Here is a 20,836-nt window from a genome sequence, read left to right as displayed (position 1 = left end):
CACCATGGAAAACCTACCCCACAGGGGAGGAGATCACATTCCACCAGGGCTGCAGCTACCTCTACAGCCTTTCTCAGAGAAGTCCCTACCAGGGACATCCTAGAAGCTGCTACCTGGAGCTCTGTGCATACCTTCACCAAGCATTACCACATGCCTTTTTTTTTTTTTCTAAATCCAGAGCTGGTTTTGCCTCTGCAGTCTTGCAGGGCTTAATAGCTGGTCCTAATGCTCTCTAACTTCCTCCTCTCTTCCTTAGCTTTGGGAATCAACCCAAATGTGATGTCTGCAACAGTGAAACACGAAGAACATAGTACAGTTGTGTACACTTACCATAAATGTAGATGCTCGAGTGTATTCACTGTTGCAGTCCTGGTTACCCTCCCTCCAGGCCCCTGACTTTTCTTGGCTCTAACTTTACTTCTTGTTTGGTGTATTTAAGTTTTCTGGTGTATTTGCTTTTTGATGGCGGTGTACCATAACATATAATTGCTTCCCATTGTAGGGGCACCTGACATCTGGGGCAAGAAAAACTGATGTAATGGCATCGGCTGCATATTTTATACCCCTAACGACCTGACGTCATGGAAGAAGAGATAGCGCCCGATGCAGGAATTTAAGACTCTGATATTCAGGCCAGCTGAGGGCTACCTGCAGGCAGATAACCCAAATGTGATGACTGCAACAGTGAATACACTTGAACATCTACATTTATGGTAAGTGTACACAACTGTACTTTCTGCAGCTAACTCGATCTGATGGGAGGAGGGAGAGCGGGGCGTTGTGGGTAGGAGAGGAGCTTGGATTTCGGCTCCAATGGTGGAGTAGATGGCTGAGTCGGATCCGTGCCGGATCAGAGTCCCACAGGTTGAAGACAAATGAAAAGCAACAACTCAGATGGAACGTTATGGTAAGTACATAACTTATTTTTATGCTCCTTTCTGAGGTCAAAACAGTCTTTATGCAGCCTGTCTTTTCACCTGTTTTGAAGCATAATTGTTGAGCTCCATTCATAATACATTTAAACACACACACACACACACAGACACACACATGCATATATACAATATCCACAGACTAATTCTTCCAAATTAATATATATATTTGTGTACATGTATGTACAATTAGTAATCTTGAATTGTTTTTTTAATTTGCTTTTTTCATTTGTAGAATGTTGTAACTGATATATATTAGTTTGATGCAACTAAAGCATTGCTATGAAATTCAGTGTTGAGGTGCAGTGAAATCCCTAAGCTGACCACCCTGTTACTGTCTGAAATTTTCCAAATTAAGTCTGAAAGAGGAACTAACATTTGGCCTTTTATACATCGGTGCCAGGTTAATTGGTTCATAGGCCTTTCCTGACACAATCTGATATTTTGTATTATATTCTTCCTGGAATTAAAAAAACACACAGGCTGTAATGGCCATGGTAAAAAGGCACCATTTACATGGTGTAATGATTTGCGATTCATAGACACATTAGCCACAATGAGGAAAGACCTCATTATTGGCTAATTTTCATGTCTGTGAATATCGGTTAACTACCACAGAGTGCAGATCAGCACTTCCAATGGTAGTTAACTCTGCTAGTCATGTTGTGTAAGTACATGCATCCTTCCCCCATCAGTTACTAACACACACACACACACACACACACACACACACACACACACACACACACACACACACACACACACACACACACACACACACAAAACACAAAAAACACACACACAAACGCACACATCATGTACCCCCATACCTGTCTCTGTTGTCAAAATGTCTACATTGTCTCCCTTTTCCCTACTAAAGTGATTCACAGATGATTGCAGTCGGTCTTTAATGCCAGACATTAAAGTTTCAGAGTTCATATCCTTCAGTAAATGCATGCTAGAGCAAAAGTTTTCAAGGTTGAGCCTGACATTGCCTATCCCTCTCCCTCATACATCATGACATGTTGCAGGCATTACATAATGCCTGAGATCCTCTTTATATTAAAAAAAAAACTGCTACACCTGCTTTCCAGTTATCACAGTGGTCTAATGCAGGGGATTCTTGTGTCAAGGGTGCATGGCTCAAATTCCTTTTCCCACATGTGTTTTTTATATATATATAAATTTTTTTTTTTTTTTTTTATAAAGAAATCACTGGTATCTAGTCTTTCTTCCATCCTACACAGATGGGCTAAAAGTCCTATCCCTCTACTCTGTTTCATACAGACTACTCAGAGGTGACCTTTGTCTGGCATACAAGGTGATCTTGGACCCCGCCTTGATGGGACTGCTGCATATCCGCATGTCAGACTCCACTCAAGTAACCCACACACGTGGCCTCAACCTGGTCTGTGACATCAATAGGACTTGTTGGTGGGACAGATTTGTGTCCCAGAGACTCTCCCCATCTATGGAATAGACTCCCTCTCCACATCAAGCAGAGTATCTCTTTACCCCTTTTTAAGCGCAACCTGGATAACTGGATGGGAAATTAAAAAAAAATACATCCCTGGGATTCCACCTGTGTCCCTGCTGGACAGGGGCATCGGGTGCTGATTTGTCTATGCATGGGCTAAACTCTTGGCCAGGCTTATAAGGCCCTCAGGGCCAATAGATTAGTAACTTCCTATGATCTTGATTACCCATGAATGTGTATTTCAGCTCACCCCCCCCCCCTTCCAAACTTTCACTTTTCTGTTCCTGTCAGACCTTAAAGACTTTGAGTCCTGTTCATATTTAGTCATTTTTAGTTAACATGCTGAGCTTTTCCATACTAGAGACTGTGTTAGTCAAAGCTAGATTCTGAGGAAGGCAGGGAGTTGAGGTGTATTTTGAGATATCTGGAAAGAGCTCGTGCTGTGAGGAGGTGCTTGGTTTGTTGATTGGTGCCTGGTGGTACCAGTGGTATACTTTGAAGTGGATGAACAAGGATAATTAAGATTAGTTGTTGTGGTAAATACATAACTATTTAGTTCTGTATGTCAGAACTGTTGTATCTGCAACAAGATTTTAATAAGAGCTTGACAGAGACCAGCATTTAACCACGTCTCACTATTTTTCATAGCCTTTTTATTGCATTTTGAATAACTTCTGTCCATCTACTAGTATCCAACAAGTTTTTCCTGCTCCCCATGTGTCATTTTAGTACATCTGTTCTTCTGCTTGTGTACATATTTCTTGAACATCTTTGTTGTATATTCTTCTACCAGTTCCATTTTTTTTCTTTTTTTTTTTTTGCAGTTTGCCATTGTAATAGAGAATGTCAGACTCCTTTGGAATTGTTGCCTTTTATTTTTGTTGACGATCAGAAAGCTTGCATGAGAACTAAACTGTGCAATATACAAAGATGTCCTTCTATTCAGTGTTGCAGTATTCCTTCCATATGGATAGTATTCTGCTACTCAACCCGACGTCCGGCTTGTATACAGAAGCTTCAAGCTACTTCCTGTACGTGGGGTGTCGCACGTAGGCTCCTAGAACGTCAGCCATAAAAGGGACATCTGCATGTACAGTCATCAGAACATTTTTGCTGCTATTCAGAAAGGTTGACTCGTATGTTGGGTCTGCCGTTGGAAACTGCATTTTGTTCTTCAGCTTCAGATAAGTACTCCGTTGGGGATTTATTTTGTTGCTTCTGCCTTTTGTTATTGCTCATGTCATCCAGAAAGAGCAAGTGCAGGTGTGGAAGGCAGTTTCCACATAAGGATAGTCACGAGCTTTATTTGTTTTGCTTAGGACCTACCCGCGACCGTCAGTCCTATTCTGTCTGTCAGACCTTCATCCCTTTACATAATCGTCTGTCTGCCTTAAATTTATATCTAGAAACCAAAGGCTTAAGCATTTTGCTAAGGAATTAATGGAGGGTTCCACAAGTTCCTCCGAGCTGTCCTTGAGGAAGGTAGGCAAAGCTAGGCCCAAGTCCTCTTCGGCTGCGCCTTCTCTCTCCGATGTACCACTTGAGGTTGATGAAAACCCAGTGGTATGGTCAGAGGTAGGGTCTGACTCTCTGGCAGGAACCATAGTAGAAGCTTTTAGGAGTGGGGATCTGAGCATGTCCGAAGCTATGCAGATGTCCGGTTCAGACGATTTGGGGAAACCACAGCTACTTATTTCAGAGGACTTGGGAGCTGGTCCATTTCCTTTGCAAAAAGAAGCTCCAGGTGTTAGGCCTACGTCTGGCCTTGCTCCTGCCCTAGAAAATCCAGCCAAAAAGAAACAAAAAAGTAAACAGTCCACAGTGCATTGTACTCCTACGTCAGACTGGGAAGATGTCCTTCTATTCTCATGTTACAGTATTCATCACAGTAGGGAGGTTACTGCCTGCAGCACCGGACATCCGGCCAGTATAGCAAACTCTTTGTAAGTGGAGGGTACGTGCGACGACTTAGGTCAGAGCCATAAACCAATATAAGCTATAAAAGTGACGTCTGCGTGTACCCCCTTCAGAATTTTTCTGCCACAGTGAACATTGGATTCCAGTTTGCCAGCTCAGAAACAGATTGCTCGTTTTCTCTGGACAACCGCTACAGATAAGTACCCTGTTGGGTTTTCTTGTTATCTTTGCTTTGTTTCTTAGATGTACATGTCCACTAGAAAGGGGAAGTATGCTTGTGGGAGACACATTCCTCACAAGGACGTGCACGACCAATGCATTTTTTGTTTAGGCAAGGCCCACAACCATATGTCCTGTGCTTTGATGTAAGAAGCAAGGTGAGGCCGATGCCAATAAGGAGATGAACAGATATCAACCAGATAGCAAACCAAACTTCCAGATACTAACCAACTCCAAAAACTCAGGAAAGACTCTGTAACCACCTTTTCACGAACACTGCTTTATTGGTTGACCTAGGTTTCGTCCTTACGAACTTCCTCAGAATACAGTCTATCATTCTACCTCACTTTTTTATACAATGCTGATTATTCAATAATCATTCAATTAATAACCTAATTTCCCGCCATACATTCTTAAAAGGGAAATGGCATTGTTTAAAACTTTGTCATTTAAATACAACACATATTAATACATTATTATCTCATATGCACTTTAACAAATTAATATATACAATTATATACTAAAAATTAACTTTCCAAAATATCCAAATAATCAATTTGTAAATTATATATATAAATTCTTGTTCTACCAAATTTACCATAATTTCATTATGAATAATATGTTTATCCTATATTAATAATAATGTTCTATATGTGTACCATCATAAATGTACTTATTGAACCTTTGATGTTGTTGAATATTCCTGTATGGATAACTTGTGTACCATAAATTCTATTGTATAATTTGTGATAAAAATATATATGTATATGTGTACTACTAGTATATATAATTATAAGCAATAGACTTAACTATGTTACAATGGGATATTTGATGTACTTCTATCTATTTTAATACAATTAATATATATATATTATTATATGTGTAAAAATTGCACCCTGTTGATTATTAATTTCATGATACATATATATGTTCATAATTTGTTCCAATAATTTGATCTTATTATTTTATATTATGTTTGAATTGTAAATATAATACATTGTATATAGATTGTATAATATATCATGCATTATATATTCTATTTAATTTTAATACTGGCATAATAGTCATATATTCATTTATACCCGGAGGTATACATGAATTAAGTAATATTTGCCATTTTAATTCTTCCATATCCAAGTGATATATGGTTGTCCTTCCTTGTAAATCTTGTTTAATTTGAGTTACAACCATAAATTTAAAAGTATGATCCTTATATTCCATAATGTGTCTTGCTAAGGCATTACTATTTTTCTGATGTTGAATATCCAATAAGTGTTCTTTAATTCGTTCTCTGAATTTTCTTTTCGTTTTTCCCACGTAAAATGCCTTACACTGTTGACACAAGGCTATGTATACTATATTAATTGTTTGACAATTATAATGTCCATATATTTTTATGTTGCATTCATTAATCATAATATTAGTACCTGTTTCATGAATATAACTACATGTCCTACATGTTCCACATTTAAAGTTTCCTTTCCTTGCACTTATATATTGTCCAGTATTTCTTTTGTGTTCTAATATATTTTTAAAGGAAGGACTCTTCTTATATACAAATTTTATTATTCCAAAAAATGTTTGTCTCCCAATTTTGTCATTGACAAAGAAATCCCAATTTCTCTTTATAATGCCTTCTATATCTTTGGAACAATCATCAAATTTAATGATATACAATGGGATGTTATTATAAGATTGTTCATCCATTATATCTACATTCTGAATTGATATTGCACCAGTTTTTAAAATTGCTGTATAGATTCCATTTTTTCTTTTGTTTATTACTTCTTCATATATCTGAACACAAAATTGTTCTGGATATCCCCTGTTCATAAATAGTTGCATAATGTATTTCATTTCTTCTAAGAAATCAAGTTCTTCGCTGACCATTCTGGCTGCCCTGACCATCTGCCCCTTGATGATGGCTTTTTTCTGATGGCCAGGGTGCCAGCTGTCAAAATGCAAGTACGCATTTGAAAATGTAGGTTTTCTATGTATTTTTGTGTTCAACTTGTTTGTTTGTTTATCATGTGTTATATCTACATCCAGGTAGTTAATACTATTTTCTTGGACATTATAAGTAAATTTCAGAAATTTTACTGTATTATTGATATACTGTAAAAATGTATCCAATATATTTATATTATTATTTGGATTCCATATGATAAAAATATCATCCAAATATCTGGTATACATGATAAGATGTTCACGAAACTCTGTGGTAAAAAGATAGTTTTGTTCCCAATAGCTCATGATTAAATTTGCATACATGGGGGCACAAGGTGCCCCCATTGCTACCCCACTGATTTGTTGAAAATAGCTACCTTCAAAAAATATATAATTGTTATTCAGCACTATTTCCATTAAATTTATTAATGTATTGATTTGGTCTTGTTCATATAGCTTTGTCAGAAAAAGTTGTTCTTCCAGCCATAAAAGGCCTACATCATGGGGTATTGTAGTAAATAAACTTACTACATCTATTGTGATGAAAACATATTCTTTTTTCATAGTGATTTGATTAAGTCTACTCAAAAAATCCCATGAATCTTTTGTAATGTAACTAAAAGATTTCATACTTTCCTTAAAGAAATGATCCAAATATTTACTTATATTACATGTAACACTTCTATTTCCATCTACTATAGGTCTGAAATCCAAGTTATCAAGGCCTTTGTGTATTTTTGGTATTCCGAAGATACCACTGATTACTGGATATTCATTTTTCAAAAAGTTATATTCTGTTTCAGTGATACCCCCTTGATATAACATATCTTCTAGCTTTGTTTCAATTCTTTTATATGCTATATGTACTTGATTTCTACTTATTTCTACATATGTTTTACTCATTAACATGTTGGTCATATATAAGCTGTAATCGTTATAGTCCAGTATGACTATACCATTACCTTTGTCAGGTCTCATGACTCTTAATGTTGGATCATTTTGTATTTCTTTCAAAAGCTGTTTTTCACTTGTTGTAATGTTGACATATTTGTTATATTTATGTTTTTTATAGAATTGTCTTATGTCATATTCAGTTCTCCTTTCAAAATGTATAATTTCCTCATTCATGGGTGGGTTGAATAGACTTGGTTTCGTGAACATATTAGTTTCCCCAGTGTTACATTCAATGTTGTTATTGAAGTATACCTTTAAGTTTAATTTTCTAGAAAATAACTTTAAATCTAATATAGATTGTACCATATTGCCTTTAATACATGGGACAAAATTGAATCCTTTTGAAAATAAATTTGCATGTGCTGTTGTGATATCCTTAGAAGAATAATTGTATATTTTATAATCCTTCTTTATATTCATTATAACACTTGGATTACATAAAAATTGCACATTATGTTCTATTGTAATATTCAAATTTGAACATATCGTTGTATCTACATCATTGGGTTGCACATTATTATCACATTGTGTGATGTAATTATCTGGATTTTGATTAATACAAAAATTAACTGAATATTGCTGATGATCTAAACTAGCTGTTACTTGCCAATCTTCACATGTTTCTGTTCCATTGTACACATCATTGCTTAAGTGTTCTTCATTATATTGATACGTACTTAATTCTAGTAGTATATTATCATGCTCATTATTATTATGTGCTTGAACCAATTGTGTTTGTAAACAACAACTGTCATTATTTGCTTCCACATTATTATCGTCATACATCACATTCATATCAATGACATAATCATCAGAAGAAGACGTAAACTTGTTACTAAATTCCTGTGTACAGGCAGATATGTCTTTAAAGTTTTTACGGGACTTACTCTTGATTTGATGTTGTTGTTCTAAATCCTCCATTGAAGAAGGTACACTTGGTGTTGGAATAACACTCGTTCCTGACTGTACTCTCGCCACTTCATCGATGTTGGGATTTAATTTCTCCGCTTTTTGCCCACAGTAAGTCCCAAAAAAGTCTGTTTGGGTCTAGCGCCTGTCTTTTGAAATTCCCGCTGGTTTTGCGCTTCACTTTGATTCCTTAACCGATCCGACCATCTTCCGCCTTCTTCCGTGTGTTCCTCGCCTTCTGTGCGGATGTCATCGTCATCACCCTCAAGCGGCGGATTGACGTCATCCATATTGGTCGAGTGTTGTTGTGTTTGACCGTTGCTATAGTTACTATTGCCTGGGTTCGCTGATTTAGGATATGCTTGATGTTTAGCATAAATGTGAAGGTCTCGTTGGATTTTATTACTTTTCTTCCGAAAAATAATATCGCAGCATTTGGTTACATCTGTTGTAATAAATGCGTACTGTTCATAAACTTTTTCAAATAGTAGGTCTTGAGATATATTGCTATTAAGTTCTTCTAACTGAGTAAATAGTTCTGAAATTTGAATATCATTGTATTTGACTATAATCTCCATCAGTCGAGTACCGCAATTATCAAATAATGCATGTAGATCTTGAAGCATGTTCTTATTGTCAGCACAACCATTCGGGTACCTCCAAAGCCGTAAGCCTTTAGGAATGATACCCAATTCCATGTTCCGCAGTAAATAGCTGTTTTCTAATTGTAACCGTTTTAATTTGAACAGTTTTTTTCTCAAATATTTTGAGCATGTCTTCTAAAGGTTTTGTGTTGTATATAGTTTCCACTGTGGTATTTTGTTTGGTTAAACCAGTTGAAAAATTATACTTGTTATTTTTCCAACTATTGACATCTTGTACCAAAAGTTCTTTTTCACCGTATTCTATGTTACCTTGAGTGTTCGAATTTGGTGCCGTTGGTGGTGTTGGTTGTGTCAACGGGAACCCCAAACTGTTCCCTGTTTGCGTGGAATTCACGATGTCTCTAGTCAGCAGTTGTTGTATAAGAACCGAATGTTCTTTTAAAGTATCTTGAATATGCTGTAACATACCCCCGACATCTACCGGACCACTCTCGCTCGCCATAACCAGGAACCAAAATTAAACTGTAACTTGATGTAAGAAGCAAGGTGAGGCCGATGCCAATAAGGAGATGAACAGATATCAACCAGATAGCAAACCAAACTTCCAGATACTAACCAACTCCAAAAACTCAGGAAAGACTCTGTAACCACCTTATGTTAAGTTGTCAATCTCGCCTTCATTCTTGCTTGATGGGTTCGGAGCCGATCCTCTCCCACTGCACTGCTTTAGCTCGAGAACTCCTTTTACCAGCTCGAGGCAGCCCCATATCCCATGATGCAAGGCAGTAAGTACCCAGATCTCGTTTGCAGGAGGTCTTCTTTTTGCCAGCTCCTGGTAAGTAGTTCACTTTTGTGAGTTTAAGCCCCTTTAGTCAAAAAAACTTTATATATATAGTTTTAACTCTAGTTTATACCTTTTCTGACAGAAATTTCCTGTCTCCGTTAATTTTAGTTAGTCTATCTTAAAACCCTATCCCATCCCCCTGTTAGGGTGTGTGTGTATTGGTTTTATACAATACCTTTGGTATTTTATTTAAGTTAATTTTGACTGGTGTGTGTGTGTGTGTTTTTCGGCACCATGTCAAAGGAGAGGGTCTCAGGTTTTAAGAAGTGTGACTCGTGCTGTCAGAAGATGTCTCTGACAGACGGTCACACTTCTTGCCTGTATTGTCTGGGCCCTCTTCACCTGCAGGACTCCTGTGCTATTTGTCACTCCTTCAGCCAGAGAGTCCTGCAGGAGAGATAACAAACTGGTTCTTAGGGGCCGGAGGGCTCTCCGGCTAAGTCGGCTCCATCAAAACCAGCAAGAGTTTCCAAGGCCCAGGCTTCTGTTCCTAAGCCTGCGGCCTCAGCTCTGACTCGTTGAGTCGAGATCGGCCCGGCTGGAGCCGATTCTGCTTTGTTAGCACTCGGCACCGATGGCTATCGGTGCCGAACTGACCGCCGATGTCGGCTCCGATCGGCTCCGACACCCATGGACACCGTTACTTTGATGGCTGTATCGGCTCCGGCTGGAGTCTGTCGGCTCCGAAGTCGGCTCCGACAGGATCTGTAGTATCGGCGATGGCTCATTCCAGGAAGAGGTCGAGGTCTCCTTCCTTGGAGCCGATACTTTCTATCGGAACGGAGCCATTGGAGCCGATCTTCAAGGTCATCCAGGTTGTCAGATCATGACCTAGAGAGAGTGGTCAGTAGATTACTCAAGTCACAGGTACTGGCCCAAATGTTACACAGTCCGTCTCAGCAGACGACTGTTGGTCCACACCCGTTACAGTTCCTCCTTCAACTCTACCCCAGAGTTTGGAGTTGGAGTCTTCGGGCATGGTTACTGCTACGGCTGGAGGACGGATACCCCCTTCTGTTCCTTCAGCCTCTACTCTTATCTCCTCTTCCTTAGAGGGATTCGTGGTCGGGCTTCCATGGTCTCCTCCGAGGGGTGAGTGGCATCGGACCCTTGTCCGAGCCCGCTCTTCCCTTGGAGCCTCGGCTGGTGAGCTCGGCTCCGACATCTGCCTCGGAGACTTCCCTTCGGTGGCCCCTGGAGTTCCTAGCTCTTGGAGCGGGTTCTCTCGGACCTGCCTGGGAGGCATTCGAGGTGATGAAGAGTGTACTGGCCACTGGTATCAGTCAGCAGTCTGTTCCCGTAGCTCCTCCCTCTATAGTACCTGTTGACATCTCTGCCACTTCTCTTGCTACAGGACCCAGAGATCCTCCGCCTCAGGTTTCCCCATTGGGAATTTCCCCTCTTCCGAGGATTCTCCTGATGTTTGGGAGATCCTCCTAGGAAGAGGACTTGTAAGAGGAAGCATGTAGACTCCCAGTCTGTCACTGGATACTGACTTTGATGAGTCAGAGGGATCCCTAGATCCTCTCTGAGGATGTCTCCTTCTCAGACATCCTAGAACTTCTGAAACAGAGGGGAAACTGGCCCACCAACAATCCCTCTGAGGATGAGTCAGTATACCTAGAGGCGTTTGGATCTCGGCCCTCCACCTCCTGGGTGTCTCCGACCCCTGATGCAGGTTATTGCGGCATGGGCAGCTCCTGACTCTGTAGAGCCAGTCCCTAGGAGGCCTTCTAAATTTATCACTGCCCCTAGTGACAAACAATTCCTTACCAAGGGTGTCGCTGATGCCATGGTGGTGGCTGCGGCCACAAAAAGGAACTTGCAGATCCTTCCGTGCCCGTCCATCCTCCTAATAAGGACTCTAGGACCATGGATAGCGGATGTTTTCCTCAGCGACCTTTGCTATGCTGAATTACCTATGTCACTTCACCAGACTCCAAAGAGATATCCTCAAGGAGCTGGGAGAAGTAGTTCAGGATCCTACAGCTGCAGGGGCCCAAGAAAAGATTGCAGCTAGGAACCCTCAATTCCATTGCTAACTCCTCCATGCGGCTAATATCTTATGCTGGATGGGCACAGGTGTGGCTCTTAGACGCCAAGCCTGGATGCGGCTATGTGATTTTGCGGATCCCTTTAAGGCGTCCTTCACAAATTCTCCCTTTGATGGGTCAGCTTTGTTTGGCCCTCAGGTGAAGGAAACCTTGACCAGGTGTGAGCAGGACGGCAAGACTCTTTCTGCTGTTGGAGTCCGTTTTCCACCCCTTCTAGGCCTTATCCCAAAGGACAGAAGGGTGGGAAGATGTGGTTCAAATCCCAAGGAGTCACGCCGGATTCACGTGGTCAGTTTACCCCTAGAGGCAGAGGGGTAACAACAACAGGCGCCTAGAGGCAGAGGGGTCAAAAACCAGGGAAACAGGGAGCCTCTCTCTGATAAGCCCTTTCAGCATCCCTGAGGTGTTGCCCGGCTGTCCCTCCTTGGAGGCAGTCGGGGAAGATTATCACTGTACCCAGAAGCCTGGCATTCCCTCACTCAAGACAGATGGGTACAGTCGATCATATCCAAGGGTTACATAATTCCTTTCGAGGAAAGTCCCTTCCCTCAAGTTCCCTTCCAGATGTACCACCCGGTCTAAGGGACATTGCAGAGTTAGAAATCGCAAAACTACTGCAAAAGAGCCATTCAGCCAGTTACACTAGACCATTCAGAGCCCGAATCTACTCAAGGTTCTTTTTGGTCCCCAAAGACGGGAGACTGGAGACCAATATTGGATCTCAGCAGACTCAACAAGTCTGTCAGGAAGACAAGATTCGAATGGTCACACTTCAGTCAATTCTGCCCTTCTTACAGAAGGACAACTGGATGTGCTCAATAGATCTTCAGGACGTACTATCACATCAAAATTCACAGACGCCCAGGAGATTTCTCCGCCGGCTAGGGTCCAGTCACTTCCAGTTCAGAGCCCTGCCCTTTGGTCTCACTACAGCCCCAGAGTGTTCACCAAATGTATGGCAGTGGTAACGGCTCACCTGAGACGTCAGGGATTCCAGGTGTTTGACTGGCTCCTGTCAGCCACCACCAGGCATCAGCTTATACAAGCCAGGGATTACACAATAGACCTGTGTTCTCATTTAGGCATCTCAATCAACTTGAAAAGTCATCCTTATCGCCCTGCCAGTCTATTACCTTCATAGGCGCAAACTTAGATACTGTTCGGATGTCAGCTACCCTTACAGAACAAAGAGTTTCAGACATTCAGACTCATGTCAGGATCATTCTGGCCAGCAAGAAAGTACAGGCCAGAATGGTTCTAAAGGTATTAGGTCTCATGGCTGCGGCCATTACTCTTCTTCCCTGGCTCGGTTCTACATGCGCCTCCTTCAGTGGATGCTGTTCACACAGTGGTCATACCAGCAACTCCCAATCGTCACCAGATTCTGGTGACACAAACATGCAAAGAACATCTTGCTTGGTGGATCACATCGTCTCAGGTTCACCAAGGCAGGTGCTTTGTACCTCCGTCCCGATAGCCACTGTCACCACGGATGCCTCCCTGATCGGGTGGGGGTCATTATCAGGGCAGGATGGTTCATGGGGTGGCAACCGTTGAGTACCATCTGCACATAAATGTCCTGGAGATGAGAGCAGTGCTTTTAACGTTGCAAGCCCTCAACGACTTTCTTCCCGTAGGGACAATTGCAGTCCACACAGACAACATGTCTGTAGTTTGGTATATCAACAAACAGGGCGGAACCAAGTCCTACCCCTTGTGTCAGACTTTGGCAATGGGCGATCTCCTCTCATCGGTTTCTGGTAGCAATATCCCTGGGAAAACCAACATTATAGCGGACAGATTGAGCAGAGCTATCCTCATGCCTCACGAGTGGTCTCTCAAGCAATCTATAGCGGAAGAGATTTTTGGAATGGGGTCGTCCATGTTGCGATCTTTTGCTACTCCCCAAAACAGCAAATGTCCAGACTTCTTCAGCCTCTTCCTCTATCAGGCCATCCCCAGAGACGCTCTGACCCAGGATTGGCCCCAGGGACTTCTTTATGCATTCCCTCCATTTCCTCTGATCCCTCAGGTGATCCAGAAAGCTACTGTTTTGAGAGCCAAATTGATTCTCATTGCCCTTACTGGCCTCGACAAGTTTGGTTCCCGTTCCTCCATCATCACCTTTTGGTGCAGCCATCTGGACCCAGTGCCAGATCTTCTGATTCACTCGGGTCAGCTGCATCGGTCAATCCCTTCTCTCAACCTCACAGCATGGTTGCTCCACTTCCTTCCTTAGCCAGGCTTCCTTTGATCTCTAACCCAGTTAGAGATATCATTGTAACTTCACTAAATCCTCTACCAGGAGGATTTACACAAGCAAATGGAAACGTTTCTCTTATTGGGCTAAGGCCCAAAATATTGATCCTTTTACTGCCCCTGTTCAGGCAGTTCTGGACTTCTTAGCAGAGATTTTTCATGCAGGCTCCTCTTCTTCCACAGTCAGAGTTCAATTGGCTGCTATTTCTAATTTTCATGTCGGGATAGCAGATCATAATATTATGTCCCATAGGCTCTGCAGGGCCTTCTTGAAAGGAATTTTCCTACTAAAGCCTCCAATCAGGAATCCTCCTCCTCAGTGGGATCTAAATTTAGTGCTGACATCCTTGATTCTTCCCCTTCGAGCCAGCTGTTTCTTGTTCCCTGAAATATCTTTCTTGGAAAACCTTATTCCTAGTGGCTATTACATCTGCCAGGAGGGTGTCTGAACTTCATGCTCTTCGGTTCGACCCCCTATTTGATTTTTCACAAAGACAGAGTATCTTTGAGAACCAATCCATCCTTTTTACCTAAGGTCGCTTCAAAGAACAATCTGAATCAATCCATTGATCTCCCTGTATTTTTTCCTAATTATTCAGATAGAGCTGAACAAAAACTACATTGTCTTGACGTCCACCGTCAGCTTAGATATTATTTGGACAGAACAAAAAAATTTAGAAAATCTGATCAACTTTTTGTTTCCTATGCGGATAATAAACAAGGCCTTTCTGTTTCTAAAGTGACTTTGTCCAGATGGCTTCCTTCAGTCATCACTGAAATTTATACGATCAGGGGAAAACAGCTGTGCTCAAAACCTAAAGCACATTCAACTAGGAGTTTAGCTACTTCTACAGCTTTTCAAGCTAGACTACCTTTGGACACTATTTGTGCAGCGGCCACTTGGGTCACTCCTCACACTTTTGTTTCCCATTACAAATTGGACTTGGCCTCCAGGGACAGAGCCAGTTTTGGCTCTACAGTCCTCAAGAGTTTGTTCCATTGAGCCACCCAGGATAGAGGTGCTAGGACGGTCCCATCAAGCAAGAATGAAGGCGAGATTGACAACTTAACATTAAGAAGTTATGTACCTACCATAACGTTCCATGTTAGTTGTCTTCTTTCTTTCTTGCGACCCTCCTCCTTCCCCTGGCCTGGACAGACCTTGTATAAGAAACTATTATGCTAAAGACCATTCAGACCTGGTCCTTTTTCCATCTGTAAGTTTCTTCTTCCTTTGGGAAGTATTTTTATGCTTGGTGTTATTGCCCTTTGTCAACAAACGAGATCTGGGTACTTACTGCCTTGCATCATGGGATATGGGGCTGCCTCGAGCTGGTAAAAGGAGTTCTCGAGCTAAAGCAAGTGCCGAGCCGAGGATCGGCTCCGAACCCATCAAGCAAGAAAGAAGGCGAGAGAAGACAACTAACATGGAACGTTATGGTAGGTACATAACTTCTTATTCATGAACACTGCTTTATTGGTTGACCTAGGTTTCGTCCTTACGAACTTCCTCAGAATACAGTCTATCATTCTACCTCACTTTTTTATACAATGCTGATTATTCAATAATCATTCAATTAATAACCTAATTTCCCGCCATACATTCTTAAAAGGGAAATGGCATTGTTTAAAACTATGTCCTGTGCTTTTTGTAAATCTTTTGTGCCCAAGACTTTCTGCAGCCGTTTGGCCGCACTGAAATTATATTTAGAAAATCAACAACTTCGTGTTAGGTATGGAGGGTGGGGTAGACATGTCTGACGAGCCACCTTAGAAGAAGGCCAGAAAAGTTAGGCCCGATTCCCTCTGCCGTCCAGTGAGACTCTTGAGGCAGAAGAAAGCCCAGGATCTCTTCGGACCTCAGTTTTTCAACCTATCCCAGGAACCACTGTGGAAGCTGGGTTGGTGGAAATAAGTATGTCCGCTGAGGTAGACCAGCCATCACATCTTGATGGCAGAGGGGAACCACGGCTTGTGCAGTCAGAGAGGCCTACTCCTACCCTCCCATCCTCCTAGATGTCGGTTTTTAAATGTACACAGCGAACTCCTCTGAAGAGGAAACAAAAGCCAAAGCATTCAGAAGAACCTGTTCCTGGATGGGAAGTTTCTTCCCAGAACATTTTCAGGGCATTCCAGGCCCTGCAGACTCCGCTACCACAACCTTCTACTCCCCTAGTGCAGGCCTTAGAGGTATCAGAGGAACAATATTCCTCCTCTGAGGAGTCCTTGACCTACTGCTCACAAATTGGTTCCCCTAAAGATTTTATCACTCCTGAGGAAGAGGATCCCATCAGTCCTAAGTCTCCAGGTGAAGAATTTATCTTTGGAGATACTATCTCCCTCATGTGGGAACATTTCAAATGGCAGGCCTCAGATGTTTCTGACACAAAGAGGAGGTAATTTGATTTATTACAAATGGAACAGCCCTTCCCTTGTGCTGTACGTCCCTTACTTCCGGCCTTTCAAGATGCCTTTCTGGCTGCTTCACAGGCCCCTAATTCCCAACACTCAGCTTCAAAACATCCAGACAGGTTCTACAAAGTACCTCAGGGCACTCAATTTCTGCTTAAAAACACACCTGCAGATCTAGCAGTTATTGCAGTTTCTGTTGATAAATCCTCCAGACAACTACCTTCATCTGCTCTTTACCCTACTGACAAGGACAGTAAACTCATGGATGTAATGGGATCCTATCTCGCCTACATTCATGACAGATGGGTTCGGAGCCGATCCATCGGCTCCGACTCGGCAACTTATACACTAGCACGAAGTCTCTCATTGGCTGGGCTACTCCCTATCCCAGGATGCACTACACCTGCTTCCCCAGATCTCGTTTGCCGCTTTACAAGCTGGACGTGGTCTCGACTTGGCTGGAGCTAAGTGGTTCTTTTTACCTTTATTGGTCTTTGACCTTGGGGTTTTTTGTCATATATCAACCAAACAGCTGTTTTAACAGCTATTCTTTATTATTCCTTGCTTTTTGTTACTGTTGAGTGCTTGAGTGTCTTCTGGTACTTTATTTTTTCAGTCGGGCAAGGCCCGTTTAAGTTAGAGGGCCCGTGCCCTACCCTGTGTGCTATTTAGCCTTATTTACTTGTTTTTTCTTTCGGGCCAAGCCCGTTTAAATTAGAGGGCTTTGGGGCGTTGGACTTGTTTTGTCTGTTTGCTGTGAGGTAAATTTTTTCTCTTAAGTACTCGCGCCAGTGTGTCTCGCGCTTTTCAGTTGGCGCACTTCTGTTATAGTGCTTACTTATTGTGGTAAAGTTGAAGGGCCTGTACTATGTCTAAGGAACAAAAGTCAGGTTTTAAAAAATGCACTCGGTGCAGTTATAAAATGTCCATCACAGACAGCCATTCAGTCTGTGTCTATTGTTTGGGGCCTAAACATCTGCAAGAGACTTGTAGTGTATGTCATGCTTTTTCTGCTAGAGTTCTTCAAGAGCGTAAGAACAAGTTGATATTGAAAGGGCTTATCAAACCTTCCTTTGAGGAAGCTTTAAATCCTCCTGTTGCTTCCAAAAAGAAAAGGTCGTCGGCACCAAGTCCGTCGGAGCCGACTACTAAAAAGACAAAATTGACCTCTTCTTCCTCGGCTCCACTGACTTCGGGGCCGAGGGTCGAAGGGTCTGCCTCGATACCTCCTACTTCGGCTCCATTGCCTTCGGAGCCGCAAGTTGGAGTATCGAGAGGTGAATCACCTCCATCGGTTCCAATGGCTTTGGAGCCGGTGGAGGTGTGCAGCTCAGACTCTTCTCCCTCGGCTCCGAAGAAGGCTCCTTCGGTGCCGATAGTGGTCCATGATGTGGTGGAGTCGGCGCCGATAGTATTGGAGCCGTTTCGGAGCCGGTCCCCTTCTATCTCGGAGCCGAGAGGAAAGTCTTCTCGAGTGTCTACCTCCTCTAAATCCTCGAGACTGTCAGATTCGGACCTGGATAGGGTTTTACAGAGGCTGTTCCAATCTCCAGTGTTTACTAAAATGGTCTCGGCTCCAGCACAGTTTGCTTCAGAGCCGATTCCCCCTCCAACACATTTGATTCCTCCTCCAACCTCTTCGGAGCCGTTGGAGCCAGTGGTGGTGGAGCAATGTGGAGCCATACAGTCGGAGCAGAGATCCCTTACAGGCCTTTCGGCTCCGACTTTGCTTCCTACCCTGTCCTCCGGTTCAGGGTTTGGTACTGCGACCTCTTCAGCCGGGCCCGAGGGGAATACTTTGGGATTGGGTGCTTTGGTGCCTAGTCTGCCTCTCGGAGCATCGGCTGCTGGGATTCCCAGTGCCGTCGTGGCCTCTAGACCAGTGACCTCCTTGGATTCTGGAGGTCCGGCCTTTGAGGCCATGAGGAGCGCGCTGGCCATGCCCTTGCCGGCTCAACAAGATTCTACCTCACCGTCCCTAGATTTGGAGACTGGTGCCTCTGTGGTGTTGCAGCTCCCCGGCAGCGGGGCCCCAGGGCCTGAGGATACCCCCATCGGGGGTTCCCTTCTTCCGGGTGGTCCGTCCGAAACTGCTTCGGACGAACCCCCACGGAAGAAATTGTGTAAGAGGAAACACGTGGACTCCCAAGATGAGTCTATCACATCGGATACTGACCTCGATGACGCAGAAGGGTCCCCCAAATCATCTTCGGATGATATCTCCTTCTCAGATATCTTGGAGATTCTGAGACAGAGAGGTGACTGGCAAGCCAAAACCCCTTCAGCTGAGGAGTCAGTCTTCCTCAAGGCCTTTGGGACCCAGCCTTCCGCCTCTTGGGTGTCTCCGCCGATGAACTCCTTCATTTGGTTTCTCCAAGCGTGTGGGAACACCCTGATTCTGTGGAACTGGTGCCTGCGAGGCCCAATAAATGTTTGTCAGCCCCCCCCCCAGAAGGAATTTCTCACAAAGGGTGTGCCTGTAGATGCTTTGGTGGTGGCTTCTGCCACACAGCAGGACGTGGCAGAGGCTTCGACGTCTATTCATCCTCCTAATAAGGATTCTAGGAGTATGGATAGGTACGGGAAGCGTACCCTGTCCTCAGCGGCCTTTACCTTACGGTCGCTGAACTATTTATGTCATTTTACGAGGCTCCAAAGGGATCTTCTCAAAGAGCTAAATGACTCTATTGTTGGTAATCTACCTGAGGCGTTGGCCCCGACTGTTGGCGCACAGATGACTACCCTTTTTTCTATTGTTAACTCGTCCATGAGGCTCATTTCGTATGCGGCCGAAGGGGCGAGTAGAGCAGCGGGAACAGGCGTTGCCCTCAGGAGGCAAGCCTGGTTACGCTTGTGTTCGTTCACGGAGGCCTTCAAGTCTTCCTTCGCCGATGCCCCCTTTGATGGGTCATCTTTGTTTGGACCCAAGGTGAAGGACACACTAACTTGGTGCAAGCAGGAGGGCAAGACTTTGACTGCCGTTGGGGCCCGTTTTTCCGCTCCTTCCAGGCCTTATCCCAAGGCTGGGAGAGGAGGGAAAATGTGGTTTAAAAAATCCCAAAAGTCTTTCTCTACTCCACCCAGTGATTCCCCCTCCAGAGGCAGGGGGGGGGGATTTTGGAAGATGCCGCCCCAGAGGTGGCAGAGGCCCCCGTAACTCTGGAGACCGCGATTCCTTTCGTGGTTCTTCATACAACCAGCGTTCCTGAGTTGTTGCCCGACTGTGCAACTCCGTAGCCAGTCGGGGGTCGCTTTGGCGCACCCACAAGCTTGGGAATCCATAACAAGCGATCGTGGGTGCTTCGCATCATTACCGGAGGATATATCATACCCTTCAACAAACCCCCCTTTCTTTAAGGGAAATCCCGGACGTACCACCCAGTCAGCGGGATCAGGCAGCATTAGAGGTTTCAAAGCTGCTAGAAAAAGAGCCATCCAGCCTGTCCCCATCGACCAGATCGGATCAGGAACTTACTCAAAGTTATTTTTGGTACCAAAAGACAGGGGACTTCAGGCCCATTTTGGACCTCAGTTCATTGAATCGCTTGTAAAGAAGTCCAAATTCAATGGTCACTCTTCAATCTATTCTTCCTTTGCTGGAAAAAATGCATGGATGTGCTCCATAGATCTCCAGGACGCTTACTATCACATTCCCATAGCTCAAGAGTCCAGGAGACATTTACGCTCGCCTCGGAGCCAGTCATTTTCAATTCCGAGCACTGCCCTTTGGTCTCACCACAGCCCCAGGGTGTTCACCAAATGTCTGGCAGTGGTAACTGCTCACCTGAGAAGTCTGGGATTCCAGGTGTTTCCTTATCTAGACGACTGGCTCCTTACTGCCACCTCCGAGCATCTACTACTCCAAGCGCTCAGAGCCGCGTTCACCTTGGGCCGTTTCTTGGGGATCACGTTCAATTTGCAAAAATCTGTACTACAGCCATCTCAGCGTATTACTTTCATAGGCAGACTTAGACACAAAAGAATGCGCCTATTTACCGGCAGCAAGAATTCAGGTCTTACACGACCAAGTCTAATCCTGTCTCCCCTACAAAGAGCCCCGCCCATCGGATCCTACAACTGTTGGGCTCGATGGCTGACCATACTTTTAGTTCCCTTGGCCAGACTTCACATGCGAATTTTACAATGGCTACTGTCGGTTCAATGGTCCTATCAGGAACTTCCCTTGAACCACTTAATCATAATCACGGAAAGTTGCCGCTGAGATCTTCATTGGTGGCTTCTCCAATCAAATCTCGACCAGGGGCGACCCTTTATACCTCAACGTCCCATTGCCACTGTGACTACGG

Source organism: Protopterus annectens, chromosome 5.part1, assembly GCF_019279795.1.
Source record: "Protopterus annectens isolate FY-2018-M chromosome 5.part1, PAN1.0, whole genome shotgun sequence".
Classification (NCBI taxonomy): Eukaryota; Metazoa; Chordata; order Ceratodontiformes; family Protopteridae; genus Protopterus; species Protopterus annectens.
This window is presented reverse-complemented; position numbering follows the sequence as displayed.